The sequence below is a fragment of the Artemia franciscana genome, chromosome 10, assembly GCF_032884065.1.
Source record: "Artemia franciscana chromosome 10, ASM3288406v1, whole genome shotgun sequence".
In the NCBI taxonomy this organism is placed as follows: Eukaryota; Metazoa; Arthropoda; class Branchiopoda; order Anostraca; family Artemiidae; genus Artemia; species Artemia franciscana.
Genome location: NC_088872.1, coordinates 1,703,757 through 1,722,096, shown reverse-complemented (window position 1 = coordinate 1,722,096; position 18,340 = coordinate 1,703,757). Strand labels below are relative to the sequence as shown.

The 18,340-nt window shown below is 34.4% G+C and overlaps 1 long non-coding RNA gene across 1 annotated transcript in view; it reads left to right on the top strand.

Moving 5' to 3' along the window:
- The first annotated feature begins 670 nt into the window (after positions 1–670).
- The window catches only part of LOC136031643 (uncharacterized), a 22,551-nt gene continuing 4,881 nt past the window's right edge, over positions 671–18,340 (top strand). The window contains exon 1 of the long non-coding RNA XR_010618548.1: positions 671–879. This is a non-coding gene — a long non-coding RNA (uncharacterized LOC136031643). The remainder of the gene's footprint in view (positions 880–18,340) is intronic.

Below are 18,340 nucleotides of genomic sequence, written 5' to 3'. Positions count from 1 at the left end.
TAAAAAACATAAATGACGACCGGGACACAGGGACACAACTACAACGGGGACGCCGGGGGGCAAAGGGGGATATAAATGACGACCGGGACAGGGAATGGTCGATTAGCAATCACCATCAACAAAGCTCAAGGGCAATCACTAGAATCATGAGGTATAGATCTGAATACGGATTGTTTTCCCATGGACCATTATATGTTGCATGTTCAAGAGTCGGTAAACCTGACAATCTATTTATATGCACAGACAATGGGACAGCAAAGAATGTTGTATATTCGCAAGTTTTACGTAGTTAAAAACATATATATAATATATCTATCTATATTCACAGGTGGGACATAGGGACACAACTACAATGGCGCGTAACTAATATGGCGCGTAACGACTTACGCGCGCGGGGGGGGCTTGGGGGGGGCGCGAAGCGCCCCCACCAACTAGGTGTTGGGGTGGCGCGAAGCGCCACCCCAACAGCTAGTATATATATATATATATATATATATATATATATATATATATATATATCTATATATATTAAATAAATTGTTTGTGGGTTATGTCTGTCTGTCTGTCTGTCTGTCTGTCTGTCCGCATATGACGTCTGAATTATTTCATCAGATACCAATTCAAAAACGAAAGTATACAAGCTGATGTAGCTGAGTTGGTAACGCAGTATGTTCCAGGTTCTAGGTTCGAGAGGTTCCAGGTTCAAACCTTACAAAAACTACAAAAAAAAACAAAAAAAAATAAAAAAGCTAAAAAAAAGTAAAAAAAGGTAAAAAACTAAAACCTAAAAAAGAAAAAAACTAAAAACTAATAAAAATAACTAAAAAAAAGGTAAAAACTACAAAACAAACCAAAAACTAAAAAAAAAACTAAAAAAAGGTAAAAAACTAGAAAAAACTAAAAACTAAAAAAGAAAAAAAAACAAAAAAGGAAAAAACTGAAAAATAAATTAGAAAAAGACAACTAAAAAATAAGAATAAAAATAAAAAACTAAAAAAAAGGGTAAAAACTATAAAAAAACTAAAAAGAAAAAAGAAAAAAATTAAAAAGCAAAAAAAAAGGTAAAAACCAAAAAAAAAGGCACAGGGGGATATTTAAATGACGACGGGGACACAGAGAAGGTCCGAGGTTCTAGGTCCGATAGGTTCCAGGTTCGAATGTTGGCTTTAGCATTAATACAAAAGAAGAAAAAAAAATAAAAAAGAAAAAAAAACTAAAAAAAAGGTAAAAAGAAAAAAAAATAATAAAAAACAAAAAACTGAAAAAGAAAAAAAAACAAAAAAAAGGAAAAATTGACAATTAAAGTAGAAAAATAAAACTTAGAAAATAAAAATAAAAAAACAAAAAAAGGGAAAAACTACAAAAAATAACTAAAAAGAAAAAAGAAAAAAAAGACGACCGGGACACTCAAAGAGAAATTACAGACTGGGAAACCGGGATACAAATGACGACTGGGACGTGTGTGTCGACTGATGTCATGTTTGAGTGTCGACTGACGTCATGTTTGTGTGTTGACTGACGTCATGTTTGTCGACTATAAATGACGACTGGGACACAGGGACACATCTACAACGGGGATGCCGGTGGGGGCACAGGGGGATATATAAATGACGATGGAGACACAGGGAATGTTTGATTAGCAATCACCATCAACAAAACTCAAGTGCAATCATTAGAATAATGAGGTATAGATCTGAATACGGATTGTTGTTCCCATGGACAATTATATGTTGCATGTTCAAGAGTCGGTAAACCTGTAGTCGGACACAGGGACACAACTACAATGGCACGTAACTAATATGGCGCGTAACAACTTACGCTCGCGGGGGGGCTTATCTATCTATATATATAAAAATAAGTTGTTTGTCTGTCTGTCGACTGACGTCATGTTTGTGTGTCGACTGACGTCATGTCTGTCGACTGACGTCATTATAAGGATTGAGCTGTATGTCGTCATGAAGTTGTTTGTCGTCTGACGTCATGTTTGTCGACTAACGAAACTACAGACCGGGACACCGGGACACAAATGACGTGTTATGTCTGTTATAACGTAATAGAGGCAACAATCTTGACAGGGCCTTTGAGGGTGAGGCTTTTCTTATTCCACGCATTCTCATGATTCCAATGGATCTGCCTTTTCAACCTAAAAGATTGCAATTCCCAATTTGATTAGCATATTTAGTTTTCAGTCTAGAACCACTAAAGCTATTATGTAAATATCAAAAATATTTATGTTGTCTGAGCAATAATTTTAGTTTTTATTTCAAAATAGAAAATTACCTGACAATTTTAGAATTATATCTATCTATATATATAAAAATAAGTTGTCTGTCTGTGGATCAGGTGACGTCATGTTTCTGTGTCGACTGGCGTCATGAAGTTAGTTGTCGTCATTTTTGCTATGACGGAGACATCATTAAAGATATTAAGACATATATGTTCACGTAGAAATCTATTAATGTTTAAGTTTAAAATGACTGATGAACTTACAATGGCAAAAGCCGATGAAGATGCTCAAAGGGTCTATGGCAAAAAACTTGATGCTGATAGAGAAAGTCAGAAAAGAAAGCGTGCCGAGGAATCAAAAGAACAGCAAGGAAACAGGCTTGAGGCTAAAAAACGCAAAACCGCGCAGTTAGATGAAGATCCACCTGGACAGCGAGAGTCAAAACATATCAAAACTGAAAATGATAGCGATGATGATTGGGTTTGGGATCTTGACTTGGATAAGGTCATCAATGCCTACCAGATTTTAGTTAAAAAAACAAAGGTTTGGCGATATGTATTTCATAGTGAAGCTGAAAAATAAAGAAGAAAAAGAAAACTGAAAAAAGAAAAAATGTAAAAAACTAAAAAATACTAAAAAGAAAAAACACTCAAAGAGAAATTACAGACCGGGACACAAATGACGACCGGGACAGAGGGAATATAAATAACGACCGGGACACTCAAGGAGAAATTACAGACTGGGATACCGGGACACAAATGACGACCGGGACACAGGCAATATAAATGACGACCAGGACAACAATGGCAACACCCGAGGAAGCTGCTCAAAACGAATGTATTCACGCCAACTACAATGGGGACGCCGGGGGGCACAGGGGGATATATAAATGACGACGGCAACAAAGGAAATGGTCGATTAGCAATCACCATCAACAAAGCTCAAGGGCAATCAATAGAATCATGAGGTATAGATCTGAATACGGATTGTTTTCCCATGGACCATTATGCGTTGCATGTTCAAGAGTCGGTAAACCTGACAATCTATTTATATGCACAGACGATGGGACAGCAAAGAATGTTGTATATTTCAAGTTTTACGTAGTTAAAAACACACATATATATATATATATATATATATATATATATATATATATATATATATAAATATATATATATATATATATATATATATATATATATATATATATATATATATATATATATATATATATATATATATATATATATATATATATATATATATATATATATATATATATAAATATATATATATATATATATCTATATTCACAGGTGGGACATAGGGACACAACTACAATGGCGCGTAACTAATATGGCGCGTAACGACTTACGCGCGCGGGGGGGCTTGGGGGGGGCCACGAAGCGCCCCCACCAACTAGGTGTTGGGGTGGCGCGAAGCGCCACCCCAACAGCTAGTATATATATATATAATCTATATATATAAAAATAAGTTGTCTGTCTGTGTGTCTGTCTGTCAGGTGACGTCATGTTTCTGTGTCGACTGTTTCTGACGTCATGAAGTTAGTTGTCGTCATTTTTGCAATGACGGTGACGTCATTAATGGTATTTAAGACATGCGTTCACGGAAAAATGTTTAATTGTAAAATGACTGAAGAACCTACAATGGCAACAGCCGAGGAAGCTGCTCAAAGAGTCTATGCCAAAAAACTTGCTGCTGATAGAGAAAGTAAGAAAAGAAAGCGTGCCAAGGAATCACAAGAACAGCAAGAAAACAGGCTTGCAGCTGATAGAGAAAGTAAGAAAAGAAAGCGTGCCGAGAAATCACAAGAACAGCAAGAAAACAGGCTTGCGGCTAAAGAACGCAAAACCGCGCAGTTAGATGAAAATCCACCTGGAAAGCGAGAGTCAAAAACATATCAAAACTGAAAATGATAGCGATGATGATTGGGTTTGGGATTTTTACTTGGATAAGGTCATCAATGCCTACCAGATTTAAGTTAAAAAACAAAGGTTCGGCGATATGTACTTCATAGTGACGCTGAAAAATAAAGAAGAAAAAAAAACCTGACACAAATGACGACCGACACAGAGGGAATATAAATGACGACCAGGAACCTCAAAGAAAAATTACAGACTGGGATACCCGGACACAAATCACGACCGGGAATATAAATGACGACCGGGACGCAGGGACACAACTACAACGGGGAAGCCGGGGGCACAGGCGGGATATATAATTGACGACTGAGACACAGGGATTGTTTGAATAGAAATTACAGACCGGGACACCAGGACACAAATGACTACCGGGACACTGGGACACAGGGAATATAAATGACGACCGGGACACTCAAAGAGAAAATACAAACTGGGACACCAGGACACAAATGACGACCGGGACACAGAGAATATAAATGCTATTTATATGCACAGACAATGGGACAGCGAAGAATGTTGTATATTCGCATGTTTTACGTAGTTAAAAATATATATTTATATCTATCTCTATTCACAGGTGGGACACAGGGACACAGCTACAATGGCGCGTAACTAATATGGCGCGTAACGAATTACGCGCGCGGGGGGGCTTGGGGGGCGCAAAGCCCAACAGCTTTATATATATATATATATATAATATATATATATATATATATATATATAATATATATATATATATATATATATATATATATATATATATATATATATATATATATATATATATATATATATATATATATATATATATATATATATATATATATATATATATATATATATATATATATATATACATATATATATATATATATATATATATATATATATATATATATATATATATATATATATATATATATATATATATATATATATATAAATAAGTTGTATGTGTGTTATGTCTGTCTGTCTGTCTGTCTGTCCGCATATGACGTCTGAATTATTTCATCATATACCAATTAAAAAACGAATGTATTCAAGCCCGAAGTAGCTGAGCTGGTAACGCGTTATGTTCCAGGTTCTAGGTCCGAGAGGTTGCAGGTTCGAATCTTGGCTAGGTAAAAACTACAAAAAAAACTAAAAAGAAAAAACTAAAAACTAAAAAAAAAACTAAAAAAAGGTAAAAACTACAAAAAAAACTAAAAAGAAAAAAAAACAAAAACTAATAAAAAACTAAAAAAGATAAGAAACTAAAAAAACTAAAAAAGAAAAAAAATAAAAAAAGGAAAAAACTGAAAAATAAAGGAGAAAAACAAAACTAAAAAAATAAAAATAAAAATAAAAACCACAAATAAGTTGTTTGTTTGTTATGTCTGTTACACTATGTCTGTTACGCCAGACATATGACGTCTGAAAAATAAAGAAGAAAAGAAAACAAACTAAAATGTAAAAACTGGGAATTGCATAAATATTTCGAAATATTTTGAAATAGATTAAAGTAATTCGAAAACCTTAAAACAAATACTTAAAATTTGAGGTTTATATAAATTGTTGAACTTTAGCAAGCTTAGCACATAAAGAGGAATTTTTAGTATAGATCTTAAAATGACAGAAGAAACAGCCGAGGAAGCTGCTCAAATAGTTAATTAAAAGAGAAATTTTAGTATAAATCCTACAATGGCAGAAGAAAAAGCCGAGGAATCTGCTCAAAGGATTAATGCCAAAAGTCTTGCGGCTAAAGAACGCAAAACCGCGCAGTTAGATGAAAATCCACCTGGACAGCGAGAGTCAAAACGTATCAAAACTGAAAGTGATAGCGATGATGATTGGGTTACCAGATTTTAGTTCAAACAACAAAGGTTCGGTGATATGTATTTACGTCTGAAAAATAAATAAGAAAAAGAAAACTGAAAAAAGAAAAGTGGTAAAAAACTATAAAAAAATAAAACGAAAAAACTAAAAAAAAGTAAAAAATTAAAAAAAGGAAAAACCTAAAAAGAAAAAACGTAAAAAATAAGAAAAATAAAAAAGGTAAAAAACTAAAAAGAAAAAAAAAACAAAAAAAAAACTAAAAAACCAATTTTAAAGAAAAAAAAAAAAAAAAACTGGGAATTGCACAAATATTTCAATATATTTTGACAATAGATTAAAGTAATTCGAAAACCTTAAAACAGATACCCAAATTTGAGGTCTATCATAAATTGTTGGAGCTTTAGCATGCATGGCACGTAAAGATTTTTCCCAGTGTCAATTTTAGAATGAATATTGACAAATTGAAGAAAACAAATCAATAAAAAGAAGAAACTAAAAAAAGAAAAACTAAAAAAGAAAAAAACTAAGAAAAGAAAAAACTAAAAAACAGAAACTGTATCTATATATATAAGTATATAAGGCTTTGTATATGACGTCATTATAAGATGATACTACATAACGGGACACCGGGACACAAATGACGACCAGGACACCGGGACAGAGGGAATATAAATGACGACCGGGACACTCAAAGAGAAATTACAGACTGGGATACCGGGACACAAATGACGACCGGGACACAGGGAAAAACTTGCCAATATACAACATTCTTCGCTATCCCATTGTCTGTGCATATAAATAGATTGTCAGATTTACCGACTCTTGAACATGCAACATATAATTGTCCATGGGAAAAACAATCCGTATTCAGATCTTTACCGCATTTTTCTAATGACTTTCCCTGTGTCCCCGTCGTTATTTATATATCCCCCCTGTGCCCCAAGCGTCCCCGTTGTAGTTGTCCTTGTGTCCCAGTCGTCATTTATATTCCCTGTGTCCCGGTCTTCATTTGTGTCCCGGTGTCCCAGTCCAAAATTTCTCTTTGTGTGTCCCGGTCGTCATTAGTGTCCCAGTCTGTAATTTCTCTTTCCGTGTCCCGGTCGTCATTTATATTCCCTGTGTCACAGTCGTCATTTGTGTCTCGGTGTCCCGGTCTTTAGCGTCATCTTATAATGGCGTCATATACAAAGCCTTATAAACTTAAATGACGTCATATGCAAACCCACAAACAAACAAACATGCATAGATACAACTTTTTTTTTATATATCCCGGTCGTCATTTGTGTCCCGGTGTCCCAGTCTGTAATTTCTCTTTGAGTGTCCCGGTCGTCATTTATATTCCCTGTGTCCCGGTCGTCATTTGTGTCCCGGTCTGTAGTGTCATCTTATAATGACGTCATATACAAAGCCTTATATACTTATAATGACGTCATATGCAAACAAACAAACAAACAAACATGAATACATACTTTTTTTTTAGTTTTTTACCTTTTTTCTTTTTTTCTTTTTTAGTTTTCTTTTTCTTCTTTATTTTTTAGACGTCATATGCGTCATATGACAAACAAACACACATAGTCTGGTTACGCGTTGACAATTGGAAAAATCTTTACGTGCCAAGCTTGCTAAAGCTCAAAAATTTATAATAAACCTCAAATTTTAAGTATCTTTTTTAAGGTTTTCGAATTACTTTAGTCTATTGTCAAAATATTTCGAAATATTTATGCAATTCCCAGTTTTTACATTTTAGTTTGTTTTCTATTTATTCTTTATTTTTCAGACGTCATATGCAAACCCTCAACACAAAAATACATACAACTTATTTTTATATATATAGAATATATATGTATATATATATATATATATATATATATATATATATATATATATATATATATATATATATATATATATATATATATATATATATATATATATATATATATATATTTATATATATATATATATATATATATATATATATATATATATATATATATATATATATATATATATATATATATATATATATATATATATATATATATATATATATATATATATATATATATATACTAGCTGTTGGGGTGGAGCTTCGCGCCACCCCAAGCCCCCCCCCGCGCGCGTAAGTCGTTACGCGCCATATTAGTTACGCGCCATTGTAGTTGTGTCCCTATGTCCAACCTGTGACCTGTGAATATAGATATATATATATATATATATATATATATATATATATATATATTTATATATATATATATCTATATATATATATATATATATATATATATATATATATATATATAATATATATATATATATATATATATATATATATATATATATATATATATATATATATATATATATATATATATATATATATATATATATATATATATATATATATATATATATATATATATATATATATATATATATATATATATATATATATATATATATGTGTGTGTGTGTGTGTGTGTTTTTAACTACGTAAAACTTGTGAATATACAACATTCTTTGCTGTACCATTGTCTGTGCATATAAATAGATTGTCAGGTTTACCGACTCTTGAACATGCAACATATAATGGTCCATGGGAAAACAATCCGTATTCAGATCTATACCTCATGATTCTATTGATTGCCCTTGAGCTTTGTTGATGGTGATTGCTAATCGACGATTCCCTTTGTCGCCGTTGTCATTTATATATCACCCTGTGCCCCCCGGCGTCCCCGTTGTAGTTGTGTCCCTGTGTCCCGGTCGTCATTTATATTCCACATGTCCCGGTCGTCATTTGTGTCCCGGTGTCCCAGTCTGTGATTTCTCTTTGAGGTTCCCGGGCGTTATTTATAATCCTTGTGTCCCGCTGTCCCGGGCGTCATTTGTGTCCGATGTCCCGGTCTGTATATACATTCGTTTATGAATTGGTCTTTTTTTAGGTTTTATTTTTTACCTTTTTTTTTAGTTTTTTTTAGTTATACCTCATGATTCTAATGATTGCCCTTGAGCTTTGTTGATGATGATTGCTAATAGAACATTCACTGTGTCCCCGTCGTCATTTATATATCCCCCTGGGCCCCCCAGCGTCCCCGTTGTAGTTGTGTCCCTGTGTCCCGGTCGTCATTTATATTCCCTGTGTCTTGGTCGTCATTTGTATCTTGGTGACCCGGTCTGTATATACATTCGTTTTTGAAATGGTATATGATGAAATAAATTTTTGTATTTTTCCCCTTTTTTTCTTTTATTTTTTTTTTGGTTTTTACTTTTTTTTAGTTTTTTTAGTTTTTTTTTTTCTTTTTTCTTTTTTTTTTTATTTCTGTTTTTTTTTAGTTTTGTTTTTCTCCTTTATTTTCATTTTTTTTTCCTTTTTGTTTTTTTTTTTAGTTTTTTAGCTTTTTTAGTTTTTTTTATTAGTTTTTAGTTTTTTTTTCTTTTTAGTTTTTTTGTAGTTTTTACCTTTTTTTTAGTTTTTTTTAGTTTTTTTTACTTATGTCCTGGTCGTCATTTATACTCCCTGTGTCCCGGTCGTCATTTGTGTCCCGGTGCTTTGTTGATGGTGATTGCTAATCGAACATTCCTTGTGTCCCGGTCGCTTTCTCTTTGAGTGTCCCGGTCGTCATTTATATTCCCTATGTGCCGGTGTCCCGGTTGTCATTTGTATTGTCATTTGGTTGTCATTTGTCCCGATGTCCCGGTCTGTAATTTCGTCAGTCAAAAACAATATGTCAGTCGACACACAAACATGACGTCACTCGACAGATACACACACTTACACAGACAACTAATCTATATATATAAAAATAAGTTGTCTGTGTGTGGATCTGTGGATCAGGTGACGTCATGTTTGTCCGCATATGACGTCTGAATTATATCACACTAATACAAAATAAGAAAAGAAACTAAAAAGGTAAAATTACAAAAAAAAACTAAAAAGAAAAAAAAAACTAAAAAAGCTAAAAAACTAAAAAAAAACTAAAAAAAGGTAAAAAACTAAAAACTAAAAAAAACTGAAAAAACTAAAAAAAGGAAAAACTACAAAAAAAACTAAAAACTAATAAAAAAACTAAAAAATCTAAAAAACTAAAAAAACTAAAAAAACTAAAAAAAGGTAAAAAACTAAAAAAAAACTAAAAACTAAAAAAGAAAAAACTAAAAAAAGGAAAAGACTGAAAAATAAAAGAGAAAAGGAAAACTAAAAAAATATGAATAAAAATACAAAAAAATAAAAAAGATAAAAACTACAAAAAAACTAAAAAGAAAAAACGAAAAAAACTAAAAAAGCTAAAAAAATAAAAGAAGCAAAAATCTAAAGAAGGTAAAAACTACAAAAAAAAAAGAAAACAAAATAAAAAAATCTAAAAAAGCTTAAAAACTAAAAAAAAACTAAAAAAAGATAAAAAACTAAAAAAAAAACTAAAAAAAGGAAAAAACCATAAAATAAACTAAAAACTAATAAAAAAAAATAAAAAAAACTAAAAAACTAAAAAAACTAAAAAAAACTAAAAAAGGTAAAAACTAAAAGAACTAAAAAAGAAAAAAAACTAAAAAAAGGAAAAAACTGAAAAATAAAGGAGAAAAAGAAAACTAAAAAAATATAAATAAAAATAAAAAAACTAAAAAGATAAAAACTTCAAAAAAACTAAAAAGAAAAAGAAAAAAAAAAAAACTAAAAAACCTAAAAAAAGGTAAAAACCAATAAAAAAAACTAAAAACAAAAAAAGGGAAAAAATTAAAAATTTATTTCATCATAAGTTTTCAACTGACGAAATTACAGACCGGGGCATCGGGACACAAATGACGACCGGGACACCGGCACATAGGGAATATGATTGACGACACTCAAAGAGAAAGCGACCGGGACAAAAGGAATGTTCGATTAGCAATCAACAAAGCACCGGGACACAAATGACGACCGGGACACAGGGAGTATAAATGACGACCAGGATATAAGTAAAAAAAAACTAAAAAAACTAAAAAAAGGTAAAAACTACAAAAAAACTAAAAAGAAAAAAAAAATAAAAGCTAATAAAAAAACTAAAAAATCTAAAAATCTAAATAAACTAAAAAAGAAAAAAAATAAAAAAGGAAAAAAATAAAGGAGAAAAACAAAACTAAAAAACGAATGTATATACAGACCGGGACACCGGGATACAAATGACGACCGGGACACAGGGAATATAAATGACGACCGGGACACAGGGACACAACTACAACGGGGACGCCGGGGGGCACAGGGGAATATAAATGACGACCGAGACACCGGGACACATGGAATATAAATGACGCCCGGGACACTCAAAGAGAAATCACAGACTGGGACACCGGGACACAAATGACGACCTGGACACAGGGACAAAACTACAAAGGGGATGCCTGGGGGCACAAGGGGATATATAAATGACGATGGCGACACAGGGAATGGTAGATTAGCAATCACCATCAACAAAGCTCAAGGGCAATCATTAGAATCATGAGGTATAGATCTGAATACGGATTGTTTTCCCATGGACCATTATATGTTGCATTTTCAAGAGTCGGTAAACAATCTATTTATATGCACAGACAATGGGACAGCAAAGAGTGTTGTATATTCGCAAGTTTTACGTAGTTAAAAACATATGTATATATATATATATATATATATATATATATATATATATATATATATATATATATATATATATATATATATATATATATATCTATATTCACAGGTGGGACATAGGGACACAACTACAATGGCGCGTAACTAATATGGCGCGTAACGACTTACGCGCGCGGGGGGGCTTGGGGGGGGGCGCGAAGCGCCCCCACCAAATAGGTGTTGGGGTGGCGCGAAGCGCCACCCCAACAGCTAGTTTTTATATATATAGATGTGCCGGTGTCCCGGTTGTCATTTGTGTCCCGATGTCCCGGTCTGTAATTTCGTCAGTCGAAAACAATACGTCAGTCGACACACAAACATGACATCACTCCACAGAAACACACACACACAGACAACTTATTTTTATATATATAGATAAGGCTTTGTATATGCACTGACAATGGGACAGCGAAGAATTTTGTATATTCGCAAGTTTTACGTAGTTAAAAACATATATATATATATATATAGTTAAAAACATATATATATATATATATATATATATATATATATATATATATATATATATATATATATATATATATATATATATATATATATATATATGTATATATCTATATATATATAAAAATAAGTTGTCTGTCTGTGTGTCTGTCTGTGGATAAGGTGACGTCATGTTTCTGTGTTGACTGACGTCATGAAATTAGTTGTCGTCATTTTTGTTATGAAAGTGACGTCATTAATGGTATTTAAGACATGCGTTCACGGAAAAATGTTTAATTGTAAAATGACTGAAGAATCTACAATGGCAACAGCCGAGGAAGCTGCTCAAAGAGTCTATGCCAAAAAACTTGCTGCTGATAGAGAAAGTAAGAAAAGAAAGTGTGGATATAACCGGGAATATAAATGACGACCGGGACACAGGGACACAACTACAACGGGGGACGCCGGGGGCACAGGCGGGATATATAATTGACGACTGAGACACAGGGATTGTTTGAATAGAAATTACAGACCGGGACACCGGGACACAAATGACGACCGGGACACTGGGACACAGGGAATATAAATGACAACCAGGACACAGGGAGTATAAATGACGACCAGGATATAAGTAAAAAAAACTAAAAAACTAAAAAAAGGTAAAAACTACAAAAAACTAAAAAGAAAAAAAAATAAAAACTAATAAAAAAACTAAAAAATCTAAAAATCTAAATAAACTAAAAAAGAAAAAAAATAAAAAAGGAAAAAAATAAAGGAGAAAAACAAAACTAAAAAACGAATGTATATACAGACCGGGACACCGGGATACAAATGACGACCGGGACACAGGGAATATAAATGACGACCGGGACACAGGGACACAACTACAACGGGGACGCCGGGGGGCACAGGGGGATATAAATGACGACCGAGACACCGGGACACATGGAATATAAATGACGCCCGGGACACTCAAAGAGAAATCACAGACTGGGACACCGGGACACAAATGACGACCTGGACACAGGGACAAAACTACATATTGGATACTTAGGTCTACGTTTGCAGTATTAGCAGAGTTTTTAACTAGTTTTCTTATTCATTTAAATTGTCAAAGGTGTTTTCTATAGGGTGTTGGCTTGTGAGATGTTTCAAACAGGCTAAATTGGATACTTAGGTCTACTTTTGCAGTATTAGCAGAGTTTTTAACTAGTTTTCTTATTCATTTAAATTGTCAAAGGTGTTTTTCTATAGGGTGTCGGCTTGTGAGATGCTTCAAACAGGCTAAATTGGCTACTTAGGTCTACTTTTGCAGTATTAGCAGAGTTTTTAACTAGTTTTCTTATTCATTTAAATTGTCAAAGGTGTTTTCTATAGGGTGTTGGCTTTTGAGATGTTTCAAACAGCCTAAATTGGATACTTAGGTCTACTTTTGCAGTATTAGCAGAGTCTCTAATAAGTTTTCTTCTTCATTTAAATTCTCAAAGGTGTTTTCTATAGGGTGTTGGCTTGTGAGATGTTTCAAACAGGCTAAATTGGCTACTTAGGTCTACTTTTGCAGTATCAGCAGAATTTCTAATAAGTTTTCTTATTCCATTTAAATTATCAAAGGTGTTTTTTATAAGGTGTTGGCTTGTGAGATGTTTCAGACAGGCTAAATTGGCTACTTAGGTCTACTTTTGTAGTACCAGCAGAATTTCTAATTCTGCACATACACTTCAAGTAAGAAAAATACTTATCTCTATAGTCAGAATTGCATCCTGAATCCAAAGTTATTGTGCATTTGCATCAGAAAGGAAATTAATATTCACCATATACAGACCTAGCCTATACCAATTCAGGGTACATACTTGCACGTTAATGAGTATATGTGTATGTATGTGTATATGTGTGTATGTGTATATGTATGTGTGTATGTATATGTATGTGTATATATATATATATAAATATATATATATATATATATATATATATATATATGTATATATGTAAGCCCTATAGATAGGTAGAGTAGCTCCATAGGAGGCTTAGGCCAAGTAGGACCTTGTCCCAGTGGGGCCCATAATAGAAACTGGGAAACCCTCCCCTGGGGGTCATAATTTCAGGTGGAGGAGGAAGAAGGCCCCTCAAATGTACACTCAGCAGGGCCAACTGCCGTGTTCACGCGTCAGATGAGTTACAAACCTTCTCCCAGTAATAGGTTAAATTGCTTGGTGAAGCAGAACACCATCGTGGGAGGATCCTCTATAGGAGGACAACTGCGGCAGGGCGTAAGATCCAGATTTATGGACAACGGCCTCTGTAAAGGGCTGCCTCGACCCTTTCGGGGTACCTGCAAGACTGGGAAACTTGCGGTCAATTTTTCCCACTTGAGGAGTGGCGCCCCTCGAGGAAATTATAGCCTAGTAAACAACACAGCACTCGTACGGGATTCTGATTATTGGATAATTTTCTGGGCTTGGTTTGTTTTGATGGGCGTTTTCGGGCTGAAAAACCTCTTCCTAGCTAATTTATCTACTATGGGCTGCCTCCCCGTAGTAGCATAATATTTGTAGGCATGAATATATAATGAGTCGGAGGTAATAGGCTTGGGACTGTCTGTGTGGGATTTCGACTCTTGTTGATAGAAGAGCATCGCCAAGTGCTGAAAACCATGTTGTGACCAAGATGGGCCCAGGATTGCACAAAGCCTCCAACTTACTGGAGGTCCCAGGGACTTCTTGCTGTCCGGTTCTAAGCCGGCTTAAGCGCTTCGGTGTAGACTTGAGAAGATATGTTGGTCCCCATCCTGCACTGGTATCCGGGATCACTGCTTTTCTTGAGGCCAAAATAATTTCAAAGATTTAAAGAACATGAAAAATTGGAACTTGGAATGTTACGGACGTTAAAAAATGACTATCGCATCGACATTTTGACTGACGAATTCAGACGGTTTGAACTGGATTTATTAGGAGTTTCAGAAACTCATATCCCAGGGGTAGGAAGCATGAAATTAGGTGACATAGAATTTGTTTACTCAGGAAGGAAGGATGGGGTACATAGACAGGGAGTAGGGCTCATGATGAATAAGGAAGCTGCTAAGTCTTGTTTTAGGCTGGGAAGGTATTAATAATAGAATACTAATTGCTCATTTTATGACTAAAAAGTTTAGGGTATCAGTTATAGTAGTATATGCCCCCATTGAACCAACTGATGGAGATACTAGTGACTCAGATGAATTTTACTTACAGTTACAGGAGCAAATAGACAGGGTACCAGGTAGAAATATGGTGTTTTTGCTAGGAGATTTTAATGCCCAGGTTGGTAGAAATAGGGATAGATGGTATCCTAGCCTAGGTAATTTTGGTGTAGGAAAAGAAAACAGTAATGGCTATAGGCTTTTGCAATTTTGTAGGTATAACAACCTAGTTATAACCAATACGGTGTTTGGTCACAAAATGGCCCATAAGTTGACATGGTATTCACGTGATGGTAAGACAGCAAACCTTATTGATTATGTTATTGTAAACAGAAGACTAGCAGGATCAATACAAGATACTAGGGTGTATAGGAGTGCCGTTATTGATGTTAAAAGTAAAGATCACCATCTAGTAGTGTCTAAGGTTAATTTAAAGCTGAAATTTCGGAAGAGTAACTCCCTCCCGGGAAGTTATGATGTTGGTAGACTTCAGGATGAAAATTTGAGAAAAAAATTCCAGGAACAGTTGAGTACTGAACTTGAGGGTTTAAAATTTGACAATGTGGAAGATGGATGGAATAATTTCAGAAAAACAATTTGTGAAGTTGCTGATGGTGTCCTAGGGAAGAGTGCTAAGACAGCAACTAGGAATATTAGTGAAAAAGCTTTAGGTTTAATAGAGAGTAGAAGGGGTTTGTATAAGAATTATCTGAGCGATAGGTCGTATGAAAACAAAAGGAATGTAAAGAAAGTGGAGAAAGCATTAAAATATGAACTAAGGAGATGTGAAATGGAGGCGATGGATAAAATTGCTGAGGATCTGGAAGATGCGGCTAGACGGCATAATAGTAAAATATTATACTGGCATGTTAATAAATTGAAAGGGAGTAGCCGATCCGGACTAGTCCCAGTTAAAGATAGAAATGGGGTCACAATTAGTGATAAGGAAAAAGTTAAAGAAAGATGGGTGGAAACATTTTGAGAATGTGCTAAACCGAGATACAGTTGCAGGAAAAGATATAGATGAAAATGAAAAAGTTTGTGATACCTTGGATGTGAAGGAAGATTTGTTTAGTGAGGAAGAATTAGCGACAGTACTAGAAGGATTAAAAAATAATAAGGCCCCAGGTGCTGATAGTATGATTAATGAGTTCCTTAAATATGGTGGCTCTGAGGTTAGGAATAAGCTACTGAAGATTATGAACATGATTTTTGAAAAAGGGGAAGTACCCAATGATTTTAGGAAAACCTTAATTAAACCACTGTATAAGAAAGGTGACAAGAGTGAATGTCGGAATTATCGAGGCATTAGTCTGGTCTCTGTAGGTAGCAAATTACTGAGTAATATGATACTTTTTAGACTGAGACATGCTGTAGACAAAGTTTTAAGGAAGAACAATGCGGTTTTAGAAAAGGTAGAGGATGTGTCGACCATGTTTTCACTCTTAGGTTAATAATTGAGAAGTCCCTTCGTTGTCAAACACCTTTGGTCCTTATTTTTATCGATTATGAGCAAGCTTTCGATTCTGTTGATAGAACAGCGTTAAAAAAGGTCTTATCGTTATATGGTATACCAGAAAAATACATTAAAGTGATTTGCGCTATGTACGAGAATAATACTGCTGCGGTTAAGGTAGGAAATGAGGTTAGCAACTGGTTTTGTATTAAATCAGGAGTTAAGCAGGGTTGTGTTCTATCCCCCTTTATATGGATCATTTTGATGGAGTTCGTCTTAAGGAGCACAGGAAAGGCAATTGGAGACCATGGAATCAAATGGGGAGGAAGAACGCTCCTGGACTTAGATTATGCTGATGATTTAAGCATATTAGATGAAAGTGTGAGCAAAATGAATGAATTTTTAGAGGTTTTACGAGTTCAGGGTGCTAAAATAGGCTTGAAAATTAATGTTAAGAAGACTAAGTCACTAAGATTGGGAATAAGTGAAGATGAACAGGTGACCTTAGGTAACGAAAAGATTGATCAGGTTGGGAGCTTCAGTTACTTTGGTAGTATTATTAGTAAAGATGGTGGGAGCAGTGAAGATGTTAAAAGTAGAATAGCTAAAGCTCAGGGTGTTTTTTCACAGTTAAAAAAAGTTTGGAAGAATAGAAAGATAAGCCTACAAACCAAGATTAGAATATTGGAAGCTACAGTGATGACAGTGGTCAAATATGGCTCTGAAGCATGGGACACTCCGAAAAGCAGATGAAAATTTACTAGATGTTTTCCAGAGAAATTGCCTACGGATTGTTCTGGGTACCTGGCTGACTGACCGTATTTCAAACAGTAGGTTGTACGAAAAGTGTGGTTCAATCCTGCTTTCTGGGGCTATAATGAAAGAAAGGTTGAGATGGCTAGGCCACGTTCTACGGATGAAGGATGACAGATTACCGAAGATTGTCCTTTTCGGCCAACCGTCTGGGGCTACACGGAAAGCAGGTCGTCCTTGTCTGGGTTGGGAGGATGTCATAAATAAGGATTTAAAGGAAATGGGAACTTCCTGGGAGGGTGTAAAAGAGGGAGGCTTTAAATAGATTAGGTTGGAGGAGGAGTGTGCGTAGCTGTGTTGGCCTCAGGCGGCTTGGTGCTGCAGTGAGTTATTAGTAGTAGTAGTAGTAGTAGTATATATATATATATATATATCTATATTCACAGGTGGGACATAGGGACACAACTACAATGGCGCGTAACTAATATGGTGCGTAACGACTTACGCGCGCGGGGGGGCTTGGGGGGGGGGCGCGAAGCGCCCCCACCAACTAGGTGTTGGGGTGGCGCGAAGCGCCACCCCAACAGCTAGTTTTTATATATATAGATGTGCCGGTGTCCCGGTTGTCATTTGTGTCCCGATGTCCCGGTCTGTAATTTCGTCAGTCGAAAACAATACGTCAGTCGACACACAAACATGACGTCACTCGACAGAAACACACACACACAGACAACTTATTTTTATATATATATAGATAAGGCTTTGTATATGCACAGACAATGGGACAGCGAAGAATTTTGTATATTCGCAAGTTTTACGTAGTTAAAAACATATATATATATATAGTTAAAACATATATATATATATATATATATAT